This window comes from Anopheles arabiensis, chromosome 2, assembly GCF_016920715.1.
Source record: "Anopheles arabiensis isolate DONGOLA chromosome 2, AaraD3, whole genome shotgun sequence".
Lineage (NCBI taxonomy): Eukaryota > Metazoa > Arthropoda > Insecta > Diptera > Culicidae > Anopheles > Anopheles arabiensis.
The window spans coordinates 52,710,968-52,733,348 of record NC_053517.1 but is presented as its reverse complement, the minus strand read 5'-3'; the positions used below and the strand labels follow the sequence as shown (position 1 = coordinate 52,733,348).

At 45.1% G+C, this 22,381-nt stretch overlaps 1 protein-coding gene across 1 annotated transcript in view; it reads left to right on the top strand.

The window, feature by feature from the left end:
* The first annotated feature begins 13,018 nt into the window (after window positions 1-13,018).
* The window catches only part of LOC120895016 (serine-rich adhesin for platelets-like), a 54,959-nt gene continuing 45,596 nt past the window's right edge, over window positions 13,019-22,381 (top strand). The window contains 1 exon segment of the mRNA XM_040297980.1: window positions 13,019-13,587. The gene's annotated coding sequence lies outside the window, so the exon portion shown is untranslated.

The window sequence follows — 22,381 nt, the reverse complement described above, 5'->3', positions numbered from 1 at the left end:
CGGGCTGCACGGACATTAGTAAAATTCTTTAAAAGCAGCCTGAATTATTCCGCTGCTGTTGCCTTTTCCAGGTTTCTAGGCTTAATAGACACATATATGCGTACAAACAAATTTATTGTTTAACATAAACATACGCTTTAAACTCAAATAAGTATTGTGCTTTAAACAGTATTAGAAACCATCCATAAATCACGTTACGCCATAAATGTGAAAACCCTAAGTAAAGGCAAAAACACTATATTGATACCTAAATTTAAAAAAAAAATCCAGCTTTAAAGAAGAGACATCTAGCTTACACGTACCTTGCTCATCATCGCATCACCATTTCTTCTGCAGTTTGAGGTGTTGATTTTACTTTTTCCACACTTGAACATCCTAACATCCAGGACAATACCAGTTCTGCCAGTCTGATCACTGCTTGATGTGTTAATCGGAAAGCAAAGGGACGTAAACGGCACACACTTAAGCGCTCCCCGGTGCAGCTCTTGCTTAACGGTACTTCAATGCAATTCCACCTATCCTAATCGACACTTGAAAATGCAATTGAACCCTCGCCACCGGCCACAGGCCCCCTCCTCCTCCCGTGCTGGTGCTTCGATGCATCTTCTCTACACCACCGGGATCGAAAGCGAGCGGAATACTTCCCCATCATCATTATCGTCATCGAAGCTGAAACTGATGCGTTCTTTAACCCCAGCAATAACCGGCCACACTGGCCGCCTGCTACTCCTTCGGCTCACTTTCAGTTTTGACATCACTGCGCTTCGCCGCTGCTCCAATCGTACCGTCGTCTAGCAAGGCTCCCGGTCTCAGCGGTACCGCCCGGTACGGTTCTCTATTCTTACTCTACACCACCGCCAGGTTCGGAGCTTGTGCAGCGTGCTTGGAACCCGGCCAAACGGATCGGAAGGGTTGGAAGGGCAATTGCACAAAAAAAGGCAAACTAGCAAACCGGCTACAAATTGATTCCGACGAACTGCAATAATCGATAGCGAAAAGAGGTACAAAAGAATACCGGGGACCTGGACCATCCGCTGCCCACCTTAGCCTGGCCGAATCCGGATAGATCGACCAGTGTTTGTGCGTGTGTGTGTGTGTGTGTCGGATCGTCTCAGAGTGCTTTTGTCCGCTTTCTTCTTCGTTGCAGTCTTCCCTGCGGCCATCGGACTATCGATCCCGACCGTCCTTGTTCGAGATGCGAGATTCATCTAGGATGGGGCGTGCAATACGCAAGTACGACCGAGGGTATGCTTGTGCACCACGACAACGGGAAACATTAAAAGGTAAGGGTAGAAAGGGTAGAAAAGGGATTCGAGGCGAAATGTAGATAGAACAGCAAAAAAGCGAGTTAAACATGGTTTTGCACCGCAAGGCATCGATCGCCATCCCCAACGACACGCATTGCCCGCGGGTTTTTTGATTCGCATGCATGAGTGTGTGTGTGTGTGTTTATTGTGCGTCACAGCAATGCTGCAACATGACTTCTCAACAAGGTGCGCAAACAACCGCCTTGCCACCCGTCCGGTGGATGATAAAAAGTGAAGATGCGTTCGCTACATCGCATTATTTCATATCTTACCATTCGTTTCACTGCACCACGGTGCACTTCTGGCCTTTGTGTAACGTACAGACCACTGTGACAGCCGCACCAACATCGACAGCATTGACGCCAGGGCATATCGAAGGCAGGCGGCTTCTCTGCAGCTTTCCACCAGGCCCGATGATCGGTGGCGGTCTGGTAGGTTTTAATAAATTGTTATTGTTTATTTATCGATCCAAGCATGTATAACGAGACGGGGGGTAGATACTCTATTACCTTCCCACTATGAAGGCTTGCACTATGGTATAGGACAAACATTTCACCTGTTGCGTCTACTCAACCACAATGTGTGCGTTTTTTTTTTCGACATATTTTGCACCACCATCCAAACATTGTCATAAAATTTTAGTTTTTGAATCTTTACTCCCACTCAGGCTGTTGAAATGGGGCATTTGTTTTTATTGATCGTACTCTGCAATACTTGGAACATATAAACTATGCAATTAAAGCGTATCATGTGATAAAAATAAATACCAAGCAAAGGTGTCAAACTGTACGTGTTGTACTAATAGAAGCAATTATTGTTTGGTGGCAAACAGAACGCGTCAAATATAAATAGAACCTATTTATTTTCCATCCAATTGCCATTTATCAGTGACATTGTATTTATTGAGTTCATGTGGCGGTACCAGGGATAAGAAAGTGTATGAGCCGATGCGAGGATTTAAAGGTTACAAAACATAAATATATTTGTAAACAAATTATTTTGTCTCTCTTTTTATATAAAGCTATACAAAACAAGAGATTCTTAAAGCTGTATGATTTGAAATTAGTAGTTTTCAATTCCTCAAAGATTTAGCTGTTCAAAAAAGATCTCATTTCTGGATGGCTATTCCTCTTCAAGCGAACAATATTCGAAACAAACACACTGCCACCCCCGGAAGTGGCTCTCTAGACCATCTTCAGACCGACGAATTAATAGAGAATTCATTAAACGCATTAAGCCATTTGCAGCATCAATTAGGATTAGTAGACACTCACTCGAGTACGGCTGGGAAACAATATCTTCGCCAACATTCAGACACCGCCGCGCACGAATTAATTATTGTAATTATGTAGCAGACCTTATTTGTTGTCACTCCATTTCTCAGCCCAAGGCTGAGAATGTCTTCGTCTTGCCCCCGTCGCATGCATATAGACCAGGTGCATGTTCAACGTTCTTCATGCGAGATAAAGCACGATAAGCCATAGCAAGAAGCGAAAACAACACAAAAAACTCTTGTTTGCTCATCGCAAAGAAGGTACTTTTGTTTCGATCATCTCCACCCAGCCAACATTCGCCAGCTTTGCAGGCAGAGCAAGAGCGCCGATCCTGCCGCCGGTGGGCTTGGCTACCGGTGCGATGCACCCTCTCGAAGCGGTGCAATGCATTTTTAAGTGCATCAATTTAAAACAAATTATTCCGAGCATGGGAAAAAGAGCAAAAAAAACATTGGAAAGGTATTTAGGTAATGGATACCAGTAGCAGTAGCAGCAGCAGCAGCAGCACCAGTGGCAGCATCCGACGTATAGGTTTCAGCGGGCAGCAGGGTCTTATAAGCCGTAGTTGAAAGAGAATGAGTGGCTGGAGGGAAAAAACGGATAAAAAAGGACAAAAAATCGCTCGTCCCATGGATGAACACACCGTGAGCAATTTCCTTTACGTCACCACCACCTCGATCGGCAAGTGACGCTGCGTCGTCTACTGTGAAAAATGGCGCGTAATTACTGCATCTCCCGGGCGATGGAGATGCTAGACCCTGTTTTCCCTTTTCCGGTCGCGGGTGATGGCGTTGTCGTCGGGGCGTTCTCGGCAATTGATGCAAACACCCGGCAGCAGATAATTCACATCCTAACGATCTAACCTTCCGCTGGGCGAGCGGAGGCCCCGCTAAATGATTACTTCGAGTGCGAGCGGAAGGCTTTCACCACCGGCTCCGATGGCGCGTAGGAAGCGTGGCAGGGGTGATGCTTTCGGGCTGATTGAAAAATTATGAAAATTTCACTCTCCTCTGCTTGTCTTGTTGGCCGCACCACCGCGATCTCGACCGTGGATCGTAACGCGTTGTTTGAGATGATTTAATCAACCAGCTTCTATGCCATCCGAGCTTTGCCCCGTGGGGATTTTCTCTAGAACCAATGTTTGGTCGGTTTTTTTCCTTCGTCGTCTACTTACCTCTCTTATGTTACTTTGTATTTTCGATTCTTTCGTTCAGTTTCATCAGTGTGCCAGCATCGATCAGCGAACGATGACGATAAAAACCAATCCACAGCATCTCAATCCACAGTCATAGTTTGGCAAAGGGCTTGGAGACACGGTCCACGCAGTGCCTTTCTGTGGGACGACGTGGTGTGCGATACGTGTACGAGTCAGGTCCTGCGAGCTTAACCTCAAGAGGGATGTAGCAAACGGGGAGCAAAATTCGATTACACCTACTCCTGGCGCCCTTCGAGTGACATTTTTTTCCGTGGCCCACCGCCGGATGAAAGCGATTCTGGCGGAATTTCAGTTCGATTTGGTCATTCGACCGTGGATGGATTTTTCCCATTTGCTACTAGCTAAACGTGAGAATCAACCAATAAACGTTCAGTCAACACTAGTTGGGCAAACACGCTCCAAGAAACGGAATCCACCTCAACTCGATCTCCACTCACACACACTCAAACACACACACACACATACGCCGTGCCATCGTTGCCGATACAGTGACGTGTGGTGGAAAACCTCGTCGCGCTTATAGCAATCTTACTTTTAGGTTTGGCTAGTATTTGCTTTCGAATAAAAGCTCACAATCCAACACCATTCATACGTTCAGATTTTTTCAGACACCGATCTAGAGCGTGAACTCGATGGTACCGAAACAGTGCAATAAGAGATTGAACGAATTAATTTAATTCAGCAAACAATACGACAGCGTCAAACCAGCATTGTCCAAACGGCGATGACAATGGCGGTTCCATGCAACGGTGCTTATCTGTTTGCGACCCTTGTTTCACTCTTTCCCTCTCCCTCTCTCTGTCTTTTCGCATTCCTTTATTTTCATTAACTTAAGCAAACGGGAACCACGTGCAGTAATCGTCGCAAACAGTGAATTCTGCAGGAGAAAATGAAAGTACAGCTGGAGCCGATAAAACAAAGGTAAAGGGCGAAGAATTGAAATTAGCAATTAAACTGCATTTCCAAATAGTTAGAAACTGTGCCCTAAAAGAGATTAGGGTTAAATTTATTGGAAAACTCTTACGTGAGCGCACAAGACCGGACCCCGTCCAGTACGCACTGAAAACAAAGAACTCGCAAGGCTGGGTGATGGTGTCCGAAATATGCCCGCGTACTTTATTTGAATGGCACTGACGATAACAAGGGACAGATTTAAGGGCATTTGCAGCAACATTTGGAAACAAGCCCAATTTTATCTTTATTTATTACGCTTACTAGTTGATACCGACAGCAACGCTAAACAAATGCTGCAAGTGCGGACGTGCTAAATTGATGCTAGCGCTACTGCTCGATGTTGCAGCATTCAACCGGAGAGCACTCTACACCTGCCCAAGTGCTTGACCAGATTGTAAATTGAGTTCATTATCCGTCGTCTGCTGTTGTTGGGATGCAACTTTTCGTCCCGGTGCAAAGATTTTCTTTTTGAACAGGAAGAACAGGATAATTTGATAGTTTGTTCTTTCATTTTGTGGAATTCTTGCCAACTACCAGGAAGCACGTTACAACACAGCTAGACCATTACTTTTTGAAGCGACTGTTAGCTTTACATAACCGAAAACGAGCTCGTAAACACAAGAGGCCCGCAAATTCCTGCCATCCATCCTGGAACTCAAACAGTACCAAAAAGCAATCGATTACAGCTCGGTCGTACCGTTCGATCAGCTTGAACGAAACTTAATGACTAGCTCGTACACACGGTGTCATTTGTCACAAGACTTTGCACATCACGTCCCCTGGAGGTATCGAGAGAAACCTCTGGTGGGGCCGACTGCCCCCAGCCTGATATAAGGAACCCATAACAGCTTAAACCACGTTCCACGCAAGAGTGACGACCATCACTAGGAGGTTAGCTGCATGTCACCTGATGCGATTAACCAACGATCCAAGCTCGTGTTGCCTTTACCGTTGAACCTGTTCTGAACGAGATCGTTGTGCTAGTTTCTTCTGCCAAAAACAAAAAGCAGCCAAAGCAACGCCCGGAACACAAGGTGTGACTCAGAAAAATAACAGACTGCAGCGATTAAGTGACATCCTACTAAATCGTGCCCTTCTGGTGAAATCTCGCCCTCCCAACGTCCTGCTGATGGGCGACAACAAACCCCAAACGCCAACGACGATGGCAAGAGAAACTCGAACACGGCACCTCGAGCCCAACCGGGCCCAAATATACAGGACATCTTGATAAAATCAACAAAAAATCAGGCACGGGTACGAAAAATGAACTCAGCGCACGAAACAAATGGAGGCTCCCTGATGGTTTTCGCATCAGGTAACGCCCGCCACACATCGTGCACAACCGGCGCCATGACACCACTGGAAAGATATTCCGTCGACATGATTGATTGTTGCACAGTTTGGGCCCGCGCGGGCGTAGACTGGAGACTGTATCAAGCATTCGGAAGGACACGATTAATACGCCACAATTAGGTGAAAGGTGGACGGCGACAAATGTGTTCAGCTGCCTTGCTCGAGTAAGCGACTGGAAAAAGTGCTACCGAAGGTACTTGGATGGATGGCCTTTTTGCTGAGGCAAACGCATATCAAACTGTGAAGATCTGTATTTGCTTTGCAAACTCGTACTTCTTTATTTAGTATCTTGTTCATATTATTTTTTCATATTGCTCTTTGCGCTGATTTTTTTTAATTTAATGAGCCATTGAGCCCTAATAATAATAATATTAATCATATTTTATTAAATAATTGTAACCAAAAAAATGCAGTAAGAAAGCATACTTCAATTAAATTATATCCTGCAATAGTGAACTCCTCATCATTATGCTTTTAATAAATCTTGTGATAATCCACTCTTTTGTTTTTATACCTAATTATTAAATTTTGCTGGTTAGTTGAACTTAACTCAATCGTCCTAGACTACCTTTGTATTACAAGAAAGAACTTTACTTACATATCTGAAACCAAGCGTGACAGTCCGTCCTGCCCATTGCACTCCACATTGTATGCACTCGAACGCATCACATCGTCCGCCCTTCGCAAGCAGCCTTCGATTCCAGCTGTTCTGGTAATGTCAAGGTCAACCCACCCGGCCAAGACCAATTAAACCTTTGCGATCGTTACCCCGAACGATGGCCGGCAGCGGTCAAAGCGCGTGAACCACCACCACCACCACGCAGAAAGCACGCTGGGCCGTCTGGCAGGTTTGTTGCCGTTTGTCAAAGTATGTCCTACGATTGTCATCTCTCCAGGTCGTTGCCATGTAGACACCAAGCGATCGGGCAAAGCTCCGAGTGCTGGTTCACCTTTTTAAGGCTCGCCTTTGTAGTTGATGTTCATTTTGAGGCCTAATTTTACAGACTTTCCCAAATGATTCACCAACCTGTTGCAATGCGTGGATTATCAAGAACCGCCTCGGGCGTCTTGCTTCATCCGCTGCTCTTTCGTCCAGCTTCACTCCGTTCCTTTGGTTTCCGTTCCATCTTGTCATGAGTCTGCTTGATGTCATCATCACGTCAAACTGGCTGACTGAAACGGTAACGAGCGGGATTCCACCAGCACGAGCGCACAAAAAGTTCCACAACTGGGTACGCACTTTGTTTGCCCGGCACGCGTCTTTACGGCGGTAATTACGTTTATGCAAATTGCGCTCCAATTCCACGGTCCACTGTTTATCAATTGTCGCCCTTTAACACCAACACTTCCTACCCTGGGAGTATCCTTTTTCCGCCGCGTTCCACTCCACAGGGGAACGAACAAACTGGGCTGATTATAATTTTATTCAAATACGCTAAACCTGCCCTAACTCGTTATGGTCGCGGAAACCTGTAAACATGGAGTGCTCTCCTCCAGTGGCATCTGCTCTTGCCGAGATTAAGCTCTTGCGACAAGCGCTGATTTCCGTCGAGCTAAAAGCTTCTCTACGATTTCAACTTGCTCTTCTTTAGGTCCTGTGTTCTTCCGGAACACATCTTTCGAACTATTTGCTGAAGTTCATTATGAAGTAGCCATATTTTGATTAAGTTACGTAAATTGTGCGTTCCGTCATACACAATTCTGCTACCACATCAACATCTCCTTACTCAATTTTCAAAACAAACAAAGTTTTCTTCTACCATTTTCTTAAGCTTCTGTTAAATAAACGATGACTCGTTAACATTTCTGATTTTTTGTGTGAGTATTCTATATTAGCTCTATAACATAAATAAACACGAATGACATGATGAGAATGGAATCATGTGATTTCATTTAAATGTTTTATGAACAAAAGCAAAAGCAATTAAAAATACAACAATCCCACAAAATACTCTGCTCCGATGCAACGTTCTCTGCTTTTCCAGTGCAAACTGCAGGCACTGTTTCCTTCACTAATCCACTAAAATTATCATAAAAGGAATTGCTTTATAACCGATCCCCAAGGAATACTATTTCTCTCGACTAGACCTCCCCGGGTAGCCACCAGATTTCAGCTGCCGAATCTTTTCATCCTTTTAGATTGTTTTATAAGACACCTCGTTTAACACTCCCGCAACGACTGTATAACCGCCGAGTGTTGCTCATGAATTTTTAAAGCATACAAATTTATTAAAGAATCTCCCCTTTACGACGCGGACTGCCTCATTATGCAAATGTAGTCAGGATGGCTGCGAGATGCGCACTATGGCGCTTGTTTCCCTGCATCGCTGCGTCCTTCCAAACCAACGGTGCCTCAACAAACAGATGTTGTTCCCGATCCCAGCGCCCTTTTGTCCGCTTCGTGTTTTCGTACGAGCAGCGACCATAATGGGGAAAAAGAAGCGTCTACCGATTCGACAGATTGGCTTCGTCCTATGTATTGCACGTGTTGCCTAACAGTCAAATGCTACGCCGTACAGTGTAGGTGTAGCTACATAAGCAGATTCCCGCAAGCTCGTTTCATTGCTCCCGGGGGCCAAATTCAATTCGATCCACTGTTGCAACGCGAGCTAAACGGTTTGGGATGTTTAAACTATTGACTGGGAACTGATAAACTGCACCGTCCGACCAATTCCTCCGTCGCAACGAACGGGCTATAAATAGTCGCCCGGCCAGAGCACTGACTTTTCGCTATGGAATTCAACGCACGCCAGCCAGAACCAAGCCGGTCTGCCCCCGAGCCTTGCTAGTCACCCCTACGCCTCCTCTCCTACGCCTGAAAGACATTTTTCGTGCTTGTTACGCTGTCTGACGGCTTGTTTGACGCGTACGGACACGCATGTTTTCTTCATCTACAATTATGCTACGATTGATCGTTCGCTTCTATCTACACCGCCCTCGAGCAACTGATCCAACTGAACCTGCTGCACTTAATGCCCGCTCGCTTCACAAAGCCCGCTCTCGGGCTCACGGTAAATAACGAGAAGCGTCCCACATTGGCGTTAAAGTTTGACAATCAATTAAGCAAATTACCGTGTGTATGTGTGTACCGATGTCGTTTTCCAGTGCATTCAAGCATTGTGGATTGAGCAACACAACAGGACCTCGTCCCGATGGGAGGCGAGAATAGTACAGTAGAATTGTGAATTTCCGTGTGTTCAAAACAAAATAACGATTGCTGGAACAACACAATCAATCACTCGCCAGCATGACGGGACTAATGGAAGCGGGGATAAATATTTTGCAACACATCGGCTTTAATGATTTACATCCATAAGCAACTCATTACGGTTGATGATGTAATGGAAAATAAAGGAATGGTGCTAGTGCGGCGGTATGGGGGAAACAATAGGGTCAGTTACTCAATTGGAAAATAAATATTTACCAACCAGGATTCGAGCAGAGAGCAGCTCGTTTATTGGTTCAATCGATACAAGTGTAGGCAGGGAATAGATGTAGCTAATTTAATTAAATTGACAGCTAATACCTATTGAGTTAAACATATCAGCATCGGAATGCAATTTCCAACACATTCTTCTAGCACCATCACATTAATAACACAACACTATTATTTTTTGTTTGTTTTAATGTTTTGCTTCACATATTGCTCACGTTCACTTATGAACTGAGATATACAAAATAGTCAAACATGTTTTCCTAAATATAATCATACAATCAATACTTATCTTCAAGTCAATCCACACACTATAATTTAAAATCAAAATTTAACTTTACTAAGAGTTACTGCAGAAGCAGTTTTTCTTTTTTGAAGGGAAACGGAAACCAAACTCAAAGCACCACCGCCATCAGCCAATTGTAGATGAGCTTTCGTTTCGGAACAAACCAGCTGCACGCTTGAGTCAGCAAAAATTACGCCCGCTAGCAGAAAAGCAATCTCTCGCTTGACGTGTTGCCTGAGCTTCTGCTTCTACTGATACTGCCTAGTTTTTCACCCGTACATGGCAGCCTGGCAGGCTTGGTTGACAGGAACAAAATGAACAGGACACTTTCCAGCACCCAGTTGGAGGAGCAAAAAAACGACTCAGCGTACCACCGAGACCAGCCACACTGCGTCGTGGTGTGATGGGTACGCTCCAATACTTTACGGACTCATCCAGAACTAGGATTGGACAGGATGCGGATGCGTACGAGGCTGGCAACGTGAGACAATGATATCTTAATAAATTACTCCATCGTTTGCTTCAGACATTTGCTTTTCCCGAAATTCTACCAAGATCTACCAAGGCGATTTGTGCTTCCCCAGAAAGACGACACCGAGGCTGAACGACACGAGGGGGGTGCTAGTGAAAAAAAAAACGATGCCAACCTCTTTGATGCAGCCCTTACATGCTTTCTAAGTAAAAGTCCTAGCGGCTACAGTCACTGGCGTACACTGGTGGTTCGGTGTCCCGTCGTTAGTCATGCTTTTCCGATGAAATGGATTGCATTACCACTTCTGGAAAGTGCTGTTAAGAACGATTTTATCGTGTTGTGCTTGGTCAACGCATCTTTCCTTCTAAGCACACGAACGATGTGGAAATGTGGGATTCAAAAAACGAAAACTTGTTGCAGTTCATATGCTTGGGTTGTTTCATTAGAGCAACTGAGGTATTAGACTATGTATGTTGTTAGAATATTCGCATCAACTGGGATTTCTGGTATTTTGTGTCTGAGTTTTTCTGAGTAAGTCAAACTTAGCTAAGTTTTGATGTAAACCTTTTTTTTTTTTCTTTTTCGTTCAAATTTCTGGGTCAAATAAGGCTTTTGATATACGCTAGTAAAAACTATTTTTAGACTTGATTATTTTTTCGAAAACAACAAGCATTTAATGTTTTACACTCTTATTGGTAGAACACTAATACATTGAATTCCAACACATTACAATAATACCTGAAACAAAGCAACATTGAGAATATATTTAACCTTAAGACTACTTTTAGGTTTTGCTAACATTTTTAAAAAGTTATTTTATTTTTATTTGTTCATGGGAAAAAAATAAAATGAAGTTGAATTTTTTTACATATTTCAATTATATTTCTGTTGTGTATCTCAAATGGTTGTTTCTGGGTCCATTTTCTCCACGGAGCTTTACTAGTAAAAATATATTTCATTTGAACATGCTTCAATTTCACTTAAATGTAATTAAACACGCAATAATTCACGATCGATTGACCAGAAGAAGGCTTTTCAAAATACTTTAATAACTCGGTAATACCACGAACTACAAGATAAATCATCCTTTGACATCAAGTTCAAGTTCAAGCATAGTTCATAAAGGATCGCTGGTCATCAAGCAGCGGTACACAAAGCCACCGGACTCCTAGCACGACCGGTTGCATGCTTACGAACATTTCCATTCAGTTAAAACGCATAATTATCAGTGGAACAGCTGTTACGGCTAGCAAAAACGAAACGAAAAAAAGCTGCATTGTGCTGCACAAAACAAAAGAAACAACGCTTATAGCACCGCATCGCTAGTGAGCATAATTTATTACGAAAATGACCATGTTTAGTGCTCCATTCGCGCTAGCTGCAACCGAGGAAGCTATGCCGGTCGGTGCAGCACGAAAAAGCCGTGAGGAAATCGACTGTTATTTTTTACGACAATGTTATACGCTTTCGACCGGCCTGCCCTGATTGGGTGATGATAGATGGATGCACCGGCATTGATCGAGGCTGGCGGGGATCGGATATGGGTTCGCTCTTCATCAACAGATACTTGACATCCGTTATATGTTAATGTAACGCACGGTGGGCTCATTGCTGGCAGTAAGGTAAATTTTTATGCGTCCCTTGCGTGTGCAGGGAAAACCAACACTCGATCTATATTAGATTATGGAGGCGCAATAGAGCCTATGATCGACACGCACCGGCTGCTGATCCTACAGCAACTTTGATCATGTCGCGTGACGAACGAGCTGGATGCTGCACAGCACACAACTGTCGCACGGAGGTCCATCAACTCTGGTGCTACACGAACCGAACCCGACGCTGCACACCGCTCGATCGGGCGCTTACGTCACATCTTTCATCCCTTCTACTGATCACCCCACATCGTCAGCCACCAACCAACCCCACTGGGAGCTTTAGTGGCGTCATCGTCACGATCACAAACGAGCACGCGCGTTCAAGTTCAATGCTGAGGCCAGTCTTCAGCATGCTGGGCAGCGTGTTTCGCGTGTTTGTCTTCCTTCTAGCTTCGGCAGCGGTGGGAAACAGGCGTCTCGCTTCAATTGTACGTGTTTGTTTACCGTCGGATCGTTTGCGACCGCGTGCCACTAAGAAGCAAACCACAGTCGGCATTGCCTCTAGCGGCCAGCACCAGTCGTTCCTCTGCTCCTCCCCTCATCCCACCGGGCGAGTGAAAACTAGCGCGCACCAACCTCCCTTTGCCTCCTACCCACCCTCCTCCTTTTGGGGGGGTTGAACTCGATTCGTATCCCGGTTGGAGCTTCGGGTTGGCTGTCGCGAGCCCCGACTGAAGAAGTGCTTCCTGTGGGATGTCTTCGGAAAGAGCGTTGTCTTCTCGCTCACAGTTCCCAGCCATTCTCCCTCTATCATAGTGTTTCTATCTCGCTCGCTTGCTCGATTGTAGAATGATGGGTTTTTTTGCGTACTCGATCGCATGAACTTCCCGAAGATGCGGCTTCAAATGCGCTCTCGCTCACGGCAAGCTTTCGGCTCCCTCCTGGGGATGACCGGCACTGTTGGTGCGAAGGGGAGGAAGAGGAAGTAGAACCGTCGGAGAATGATCGCGAACGGTGGCTGAACCGGGGTGGACGGCAGAACAAACGATCCGCGCGATCCGCAAACCGCGATCCCGATGAAGGTATATAAGTAACCGCTGTAATCAGCACTGGAGCAATACTTTGTATCCGTCCGCGACTGGCCGCGGTCACAGGCGCAGTCTGGCCGTTTTGTCCGTGTAGGTGTTGCTAGTTACGTGCGTGACAGTGTCTGTAAATGAGTGTTTCCGCTGGAGGATCATTGCCTATTGAGATCCCGACAAAGAGCCAGTTCCATATCAGTGCAACACAATAATCGATCTACCAAACCCAAATAGTGTGAACTTTGCTCCTGAATTCATTGGCCCTTAAGCGTTGGAAATAACTTTTCACGCCGTTCAGCACCCGAGCGCAAAACGGAATAACAGAAAATTAAATTTACAAATACTGCCAATCTCGCATCTTAGTCCTGCAGGATCGCGAAACGATCTTGTTGTGTTAGTGGCAGGGTACAGGAACGGAAAAATTGGTGAAAGTTCATATCGTTCTTGCTCCGAGCGAGTGTGTTTCTTGTCAAGGAACAATTGTGGAATGACCGGACCAGCGACCTCAACAAAGTGAAGAAGCTGCGGAGAACATATAGCAGTGTGTGTATTTTTTTTTATTCGCTTGTCCAACCGCAATCCAGTTAGTGCTAGTTTCTTTAACTCTAGTCCAAGGTATGTTGTGATATTCTTTGTGTTATTGTTAGTTTAAGCTGTTCTAAACTTCAGCTGCACAAATTTATGTTTCGTATACAGCAATGTGAGGTTGTTTTTTACCAAACCCGCCCAAAATTTGTGGCCAAAGATTTACGAGCCGTGTAAGTGATAATCATCTTGATGTCATGCAAATTATCAACTCTCATACGGGTACGGAGTATGGTTCGTGACCCCAACGCTCATGACGAAGTAGCGCCGAGGGTGCCAAGTGGATTCGGTCATAAATTTCTCACTCCATTCACCCAGATTCACCACTGATAGTGTGGTGGCTGAAGAATCCATTCCTATCTGCACTTTGCCACCGCAAAACCGGTACTTTTGGCGAAACGAGACGAAATCGAACCGATTGCCCTTAAGAACAGGCTATCATTATACGAACAGTACTTGTCGTGTTTATAATGTAAAAAAAGGAAGAAACCGACGCATAGTGTTCTTTTTATCTTGCTAATGCAATATTCTTCATTGGTGAAAGTTGCTCGAGCATGTTAGGTTCCTCGGGTCAGCCTGTTCGCCCAAATTGCACGTACGCCGATATAGCTACGTTGTGCGATTGGCTTTTCGCTCGGATTGTAAAAAGTTTAAAAATACCTTTGCGGGATAAAATCAATTTTCCATTTATGATAATTTAAATTTATGCCCCTCGATTGCCCGATGGCAAGTGCGTAAATCACACAAAATATGGGAACACTTTTCCATTTAAAGCGAATAACGCGGCGACCAGTTCTGCTTTATTACACCCATGTTCAATTGGTATTTCATAATGAACTCGTGAACCACATTCGGAACGAGTTCTACGTTAAAACTTACTGTTCTCCGGCTCGGGTTGCACATCTGATCGCGAAGGACAACGAAGTTGGTAACGCGTGGAATGCATCCGTTCCTTGGCAATCGCCTCTGGAACATGTACCTTCTGGTGACGTACCTCATCAAAAGAAGACAAAGAAAGAGAGAATAATGTAATTATGATTGATCTTCCTTTTTTCCTCATCGGTCCATTTGCTGGACGTTTTGCTCCCAATTATGTTGTATATGATTATGGATCCGACAAGAACGTCAAACAAGCGTCACGCATCGGAACCTTTGCGGTAGCGCGAAACCGGTGTAAAGAAAACGGCACGTTGCAGTCCATTTAATTTTTGACAATAATCGATTCTGAACGCTTACTCACCGCAACGGCTTTCGCTCGGAAGGACATAGCGAAATGGTTGTTATTAAGTTGTGTACTTTGGAACCGTTTTGCTCAATGACATTACCCAAATGAGTGTGACATTTCGTCGTTCGCCGTGGTTGTTCCGGAAGAAAACAAGGGGGAGCTGCCAAATTCACCTTACACACACACACATACTTTACACCACCACGAAACAGGCTCGTAACAATCGCTGTTCAACATGCCATTCGACAGCAACGGATGACCTGTTGGTGCTGGGTTGTACTTCTCACGATTATGCTAATCATCGTCCGGTCAGAAGGTGTACCGGTAGTAGCTTGTCGAACCGACCAATTTGGAGCACTCGAGCGCCAAAGAAGATGCGCGGTGCGTCAAAGAGATCACACAACCGGAACCATTCTGACGAAATCACGATGCCATGATCATTCTTCATTAGAATCGATCATACCTTCAACTGACTGCGGATGTTTTTGCTGTTCCTGCGGCTCCGTAATGGACTCATCAACGCTGACCCACGAGGTCACCCGGGAAGCAGCCGTCACATTCCGACGCGACCTAATCATCGCCCAGCGTGCAGTTGAGGAGTAGTAGAATAAAAACAAATCCAAACATCGCAAAGCCCTTTTACTCATCGCTCATCATGGTGGAGGTCGCCATTTGAGTTCGCTGAATCGCACGCCATGTCACGTGAATAAACATATTCCAAATTATCGCACTCAAGCTCACACACCGATAATTAATAGGCAGGCGATCTAAGCGTCGCTCTGGGCGCATCTTTGCGCTCACGAAGCAACTAATTAATTTTGCCACATTACCTTCAACTGCGCGGTCAACGTATCGCCACAACAGCTCCAGCGACTGGTGCTACCCTTAGCTAAACGTCTAGAACCGATCGGATGTGGCAGCAATGATGTGTTATGTCTTTGGTTTTATTGCACCCAGCATCGTTACTGAAGTCATGTTTTCGAAAAGATTGATGATTTCCTTTCGCGCTTCGATTCCACGATACGATGAGGAGTTCGCTCATTGGTTAAAATAGGGTTCATTCCAATTAACCTACCGATAGACCAGTTAAAGAGCCTCTAGGCAAAGCGATAAGAAGAGCTAACGCCGTATGGAAAACATTTATTTATCAGTATCCAATCAAGTTATTTTAATCAAATCGTTTAGCTATTTCTACCCTCAAGTAATTCATTGCTGTCGCGTTCCCAAGAGCATTTTATTTTTGCTAAAAATTCTTCCAAAAAGTAAACGAACACCCATTCATTCAATCACGCGATATGGTGAATGACCTTGACATTCGTTCTGCTTCATGTTTAGTCATTGGATTTTCCGCACAACTGTCCGAGTAGCTCATTTTCATTTTTCCCACACAGTCTACACACACATACATACAGAAAAATCACTACCCCAATGACGCCGCAAAGCTTCCACCCAACTAACACTTGCTGTGAATCGTTGCCTGTTACCAAACTTGCTACCAAAAGCGACGTAATCGAGCGCTTCGGCATGCTTGTCCATGAAGACAATTTTATTAACCTTAATAGGCATGAGCCGCACCATCACGTTGCATGTTTGGTTGGTGCAATCGTCACCCGGAACACTGGTAACACGGTAACTGTCAATTGTCCAATTTAATGATAAGAACAACGCGCTTCCGCAATGTGAGCGTTACGTTGCGTATTCTACACCATAATCAGGCCTAGATTTTGGCAATGATGATCACTGCATTTAAAGCCACAACCTCGCAAGTTGAATGTTTTTTATTAGGTTTTTTTGTTTCTTCCATCCTATCCGCCTCACCTAACACACGTCTCGCATCAAGCCAGCTAAAATATACACAACGCTATTCAATGCATTCCAACCCATTTGCCAGTAGCTGTGGATCTTCTGCCGAAAACGTGTCGGAGTTTGACTGATTGTGTTTGTGTGAATATGTGTGTGTGTATGTGTCTACTCATGCCGTTGGCCTGCTTGATCAATTACCGAATTTTAATTTGATGACACGCTTCTCTGCGCCACCATGAATACTGACAGCGTAGCAGAAGCAGAATGTCCTCGTTCACCCTGAAAAGACGACGTGCGCCCGGGATGCTACCCGGTATGGTGCGAACTCACCAGTCAAAAGATTACTATAGGATCGGTCCCAAAATCGACATTGATCAGTATTCCGCATGGGTGGCGAACGATTTGAGCATTCGCAGTTATGATTTTGCTTGGCGGTTTAGCCATTTTCTTCCAGCTATCGTTGCGAGCCGAGTTTAAAAAAGTCTGCAAGAAACGAAGGAGAATTTCACTTGCAATGACGACAGCGCCGTTTATCTGGGACAGACGAATGAATACTGATCAGGAAAGTGGAACCATATGTAGAATACGATTTCCCTTTCTTGCCACTTATTTTGGCCAAATCAATTGAGTTCTTTGTTTTTTGTTGGGTTGTGTTAGTGTAAAACTTGAAACTTTTCTGTTATCTAAAAAGCTCGATCGATGCACAAAAATTACATTATCATTCTAGGTTGAATTTCATTTTTATCTCGATTAACATTTTTTATGAAACTAAGGAATGTTTTCAGAAATCTTGTCCCAATCCAATTCTGGAAACAGATTCAAAAACAAAGCGATCGTAAGTGAACGTACGCTAAGCTGATTCACGCATCCCGGTACAAAAGACTCCAACAGTACAACAAGTGACGAACCGGAAGATCCCCGACGCAGCATTGTATCTGCTTCTTGCTATCCACAAACCCGACGGCTTTGTTCATTGGCCGCTAGTTAATGTAAAAAAAAACCCTAATCGGTTAATAGATTGCGTCTTTCTTTGTGCACAGCGTGCTCCAGCTGTTGCTGATTATTAATGATGTAAAGATGCCTTATTCCATTGTTCCGCTGACACATTCACTTATCGCCTTTTGAGTCATATTTAAATCCCATCAAATTGACTGATAATCATGGTGATTTTGTTCCCCATTCTAATGAACATCAAACAACGCACATCGCCAACTTCAACCCCGTAGCTGGCAGACGTCATGAGCAAACGACCTGCGCTAACCAACCTGTGATTTGGAACAAAACACCTCGCATTGTGTGCAGGCGCGAAATTCATTCAAGCACAAACATAAATAATTTGTTTGCTCTATCTATTGATCATTTTTGTGAAACTCAAACAGTGCTAAAAACCTGATTTTGTTTATAGCTTTTCAACTATCGAATGTCAATAGTGAGGATAGACTTTTCTACACAGCGACTTTAACATTCTCACCTTCACAAGTACGCTCGACATCATCAAACTTTTGCAGACATCGTTCGCTAAACTTTTACGATCTCCATTCGTCCCTTTTTCAACCTGCTCTTATCGCTTCCCTTGCTGTCGGTACGTCTTGCTGTTGTTAAGCTTGGCACGGCGTGAATCTTTTGGTGTAGTTTTCATCTTAAACCGCAGCAACCACTGCTAGTGTGTGTGAACCTTCTTCTGCGAATCTCAACGGTTACCGACCATTTACGACATGCTCCAGGAATTTGCATAATTTCGTCATATAAAATAATAAACGCTCTCGCGTGTACACCAGCACGGGTATGAAGATTCGCCTCGGCAAACGGACCAATCGACGCTAGGTACCGAATGACATAAAGACGGCTAGGACGCCTCAGCATACAAACTGGAGACGAGTAACCGAACGATTCGACCTAACACCATGGCGAATCATTAGCTCGGTACGGCTGCATTAACTACCAACATCCGCGCGGGTCACCCGCATGTAGTCAGCGTGTAGTGCCGACACAAGTCGCAAGTTCAAGGCCTATGGCATCATCATGATCATCATCATCATCATTTCATGATCTTCCTTGCCGTTGTCATGGTGCTGCCTCTTCCATTAGGTTCTTAATTCTTCGTTCGCCCAAGAACACCGAGCCAAAGAAACATTAGGGAAACCCCTAACAGGGCGCACCACATACACAAACACACAAAGACAGGCTTTGGGTCTTGCTTGGGATGGCGCTTTAAAGACGCGTTTTGCTGTATTATATTCCCCGCACACATGCTGTAGATTGAAAAGAATGTCCAAGCGAAAGATCGTTCACCTCTATCGATGTGAAAGTCTGAAACTGACCAAAAATTGGGCCACCGGTATTGGTTGGTGACAATTTTTCTGCCACACGCAAACACACACACACAAACCAAACAAGCCTTAAAACCTTTCGCATCCTGTTCTGTCTTTTGTTGGACGCTCGAAACATAACAACTGTGAATGCCAAGATTGCGACGCAGTGGCGGATGAGCTTCGCAAACTTGAGCCATCGGACCGGAAAGAAGATAATTTTTCGTTCTTCCCAACACACCGCCACTCAACAAACACATTAACCTGCTCCGGTGTATTCCAACGCCGGATTAAGAGAAATGGGTGGCACGACATACATTTTTACCGATATCTCTTCGGCCTCACGTTCTCCACCATCGATGCGAACCATCCACACAAGGGCGTTAAGCATGAAAATACGGCCAGTAAAAATAAGAATCCGCACGCTCTGTAGAACTTTGATAAACAAAATATTCGCTAAAAATAAGGCCACCGAAGGGACCGCGATCTCATATGCATAGCGGATAAAACCAGTTTATTTTGTTGTGAGTGTAAATATCTCCTTCTTTGCTCTTTCTTTCTTTGCCTTTTGAAAATGGCAACATTTCAACGAATTCTCCTGGACTGGATGGGCAACAAACTTGGCGACAGCTACAGTACAGCGCCTAGCACCGGATGAGAAGCCGAAAACCGATTCCTTCAAGAGACGTACAACAAATCGTACAACTACAAAAATCCCAAACAACAAACCCCTGCTCCCAACCGGTCAAAAATTGCATATGAGGACCACTACCGCTCTTATAAATGGCAAATAGTGACTGGCTTTTTTGTTTGCTGCTAGCTCCCACGTAAGATCTGTATCCACAGCAGAGCGTATTTGTGGTTGTGGAAAGTTGTGTCCTCCTTCTCCTCCTCCTCCTCTCCTTGCGAACGAACTTCTTTCCTGCGTTCGCTCTCACGTACCTATCGCGACCAAAAACGGTGCTAATAAGACTGAAAATTAGACCAAATGTCAGTTCGCCGCAACCTCACGCGAACAGCCACAAACAGGTGGTTCGTTCTGGTTTCGCTTCCCTCTTTGCCTACTTCTTTCGGCAGGGCAGCGCCGGGAACAGCAACAAAAAGAAAAGCATGCAGCTACTAACATGCCGCAAGCATGCACAAGCGACATCTAAATCTGACAAGTCTTTGCCGAACTAGGATTAGCGCGGTGGTGGGCTAAATTCGCGCTCAATGAGATGCACGGGCGTGATACTGATCGCGAAAAGGGGGGTAGGAGCCGCTTGAATTATTCATACGAAGCGCATTGAAGGGGAAGAGGGTGTGTAGCTTGGTCCCAGATTGGCAGGAACGACCTTTAAGCATGCACCGTGATCGCACGTAACGATGTAAAACCACAGAAACGTACCGGGAAGTGGGGGACGGAGAGACCCTGGCTGGCGTCTTGGCCGAGTAGCAAAGCAAAGACAAAACAAACAAACACCCGCCACCACTTCGCCTCCGATAGGATCAATTCCCATTTTCCCTCTTTAGGTGAGCAGATTGATCAATCTGCGGCTTGTACAACGTATCGGTAGGATGAGATCGCAATACGAAATCGGGACTGGAAGGAAGAAAGGCAAGCGCACGGGCCCGTGAAACCCGGAGACCGTGCCCTAATGCCCCCGTATTCGATCGTACGGAATCAATAAATTAACCTCCTTGAAGCGGGAGCCATTGGTAATGAAGGTTGTACCGGAACTAGCGAAACACGGTAGAGAAAGTCGGAACAAGGATAATCCTGCTTAAGCTGAAATGAGACCAATGGTTGTAATAATATTTTATTTAAAAGAACATCATCCACTCACGGTGCCCGCCTGCCCGTGGGATGTTGCGAAGCTGCTTTGCGTTCAGAATTTCTTGCACCTTGTTCGCGTTTTTACATGCAAGCTCCTCTAATCCACTGAAGTTGGTTCATAATTTATCCCCTTTCTCCCTTTTTCAGCCATCCGGGAACCCTCCTTCGTATGACCTTGTTGTGTGCGAACACTGTCTTACTTTAGCCGAGGTCGCGCCTTTTGCTTGTTTAATATGCCGTGGGCATCTTTCCGAATGGTCCCCATGGATGCATTTCTCCTCCCTACAGTTGCATCCAGGCCAGGCGCCTTACGTCACTCGATTGCAATGCAGCCACCGGCAACGCAGGAGTGTCACACTTCAGAACTGATTTTGAATGGAGATGCAAAGCCACACAAACGCACACACACACACAAACAGCTCTCCATCCACCGGGCACAACCATGGCGTGGCAATTTTCAGCAAGAGTGTGAAGTGAACCTGCACCAACCTTGCACCAAGGCCCCCGTTTAATAAACTCATCAGCAACAAAGCGCCGCAGAACAAATAATTGAACGCAAGCGTTAATACGCACGCATTGTTGTTTCGGCCCGTTTGTGTATTTGCTTTGGGGCGGGTTTTTATCCTGCTTTTGTTTTTACCGTTTCCCATCGGACGCGCGGGCACGCTCGCATTTCCAAAATGCAACCGCAAACAGTTTTCCATTCTGTTGCCAATTTTCGTTCCGGGTCGTGTTATCCGTATTTTTTTTTTTTTTTTTGTCACTTTTTTACATCTCTATTTCGCACATGCACATGCATGCCTCGGTTGCTCGCCCTCTTTTTTGTTTGGTTCCATTTGGCATCTCAGGATGGGGAACTTAACGAACCATTCATAAATTCTCATCACTACCATTACCCTTCGAAAGGAGTGCACACTGCATGCCGCAAACCTCAACCGACAACCACAATCGCTACCACCGCTCATCACCGCGAGACTACCACCAATTCGATGCACACCCGTCACACAAACCAAGCAATCGTAATCGATTGCATTTCTGAACGAATGCACCAATCGCGCACCAATCCCACACGGTGGATAAAGTTGAAAATGGTACAAAAGAATGCTTTCCACCGAAAAAAAAAGCACAGGCATTCCAACCCTGAACGGCAACACAAACATATACACGTTTGCGTCCTTTAATAAACACGCTCACGATTGCCGATGGGTTGAGACCAAGTAACGGAACACGCTTTGAAAAATCGACCGATAAACTGGAATCGATGGATGAATCCACATCTTCCTTTCCCTTCCTTTCCTGCAGACCAGCCACAGGAAATGGAAATGGCAAAACCTTTCTCCGCTCTGTCCAGTTCACTCTGCATGCGGCCTTTCGGTAGCGGAAAGGTGGGAAAAATCAACATCGTCCCAAAAGAATGGTTGGCAAGTGGTACTGGGGATGAAAAATCGTTCTCTCCCGTTGCATGGTAGCAACCCAAACAAAAAAATGAACACATATTTTTATACTAACCCCCGCCTCCCCTTACCTCTCGTGTTGTCCCAGCAGCGTTGATGTTTATGTCTCCACCCTTTTCCCTCAATTGGAGCGTTATTATTTAGCAGCTCAATATCGGTCGGTTAATTTTCGCACCGGTCCCTCGCGCTCGATCCTTTCCCTCAGGTCTGACCAAAA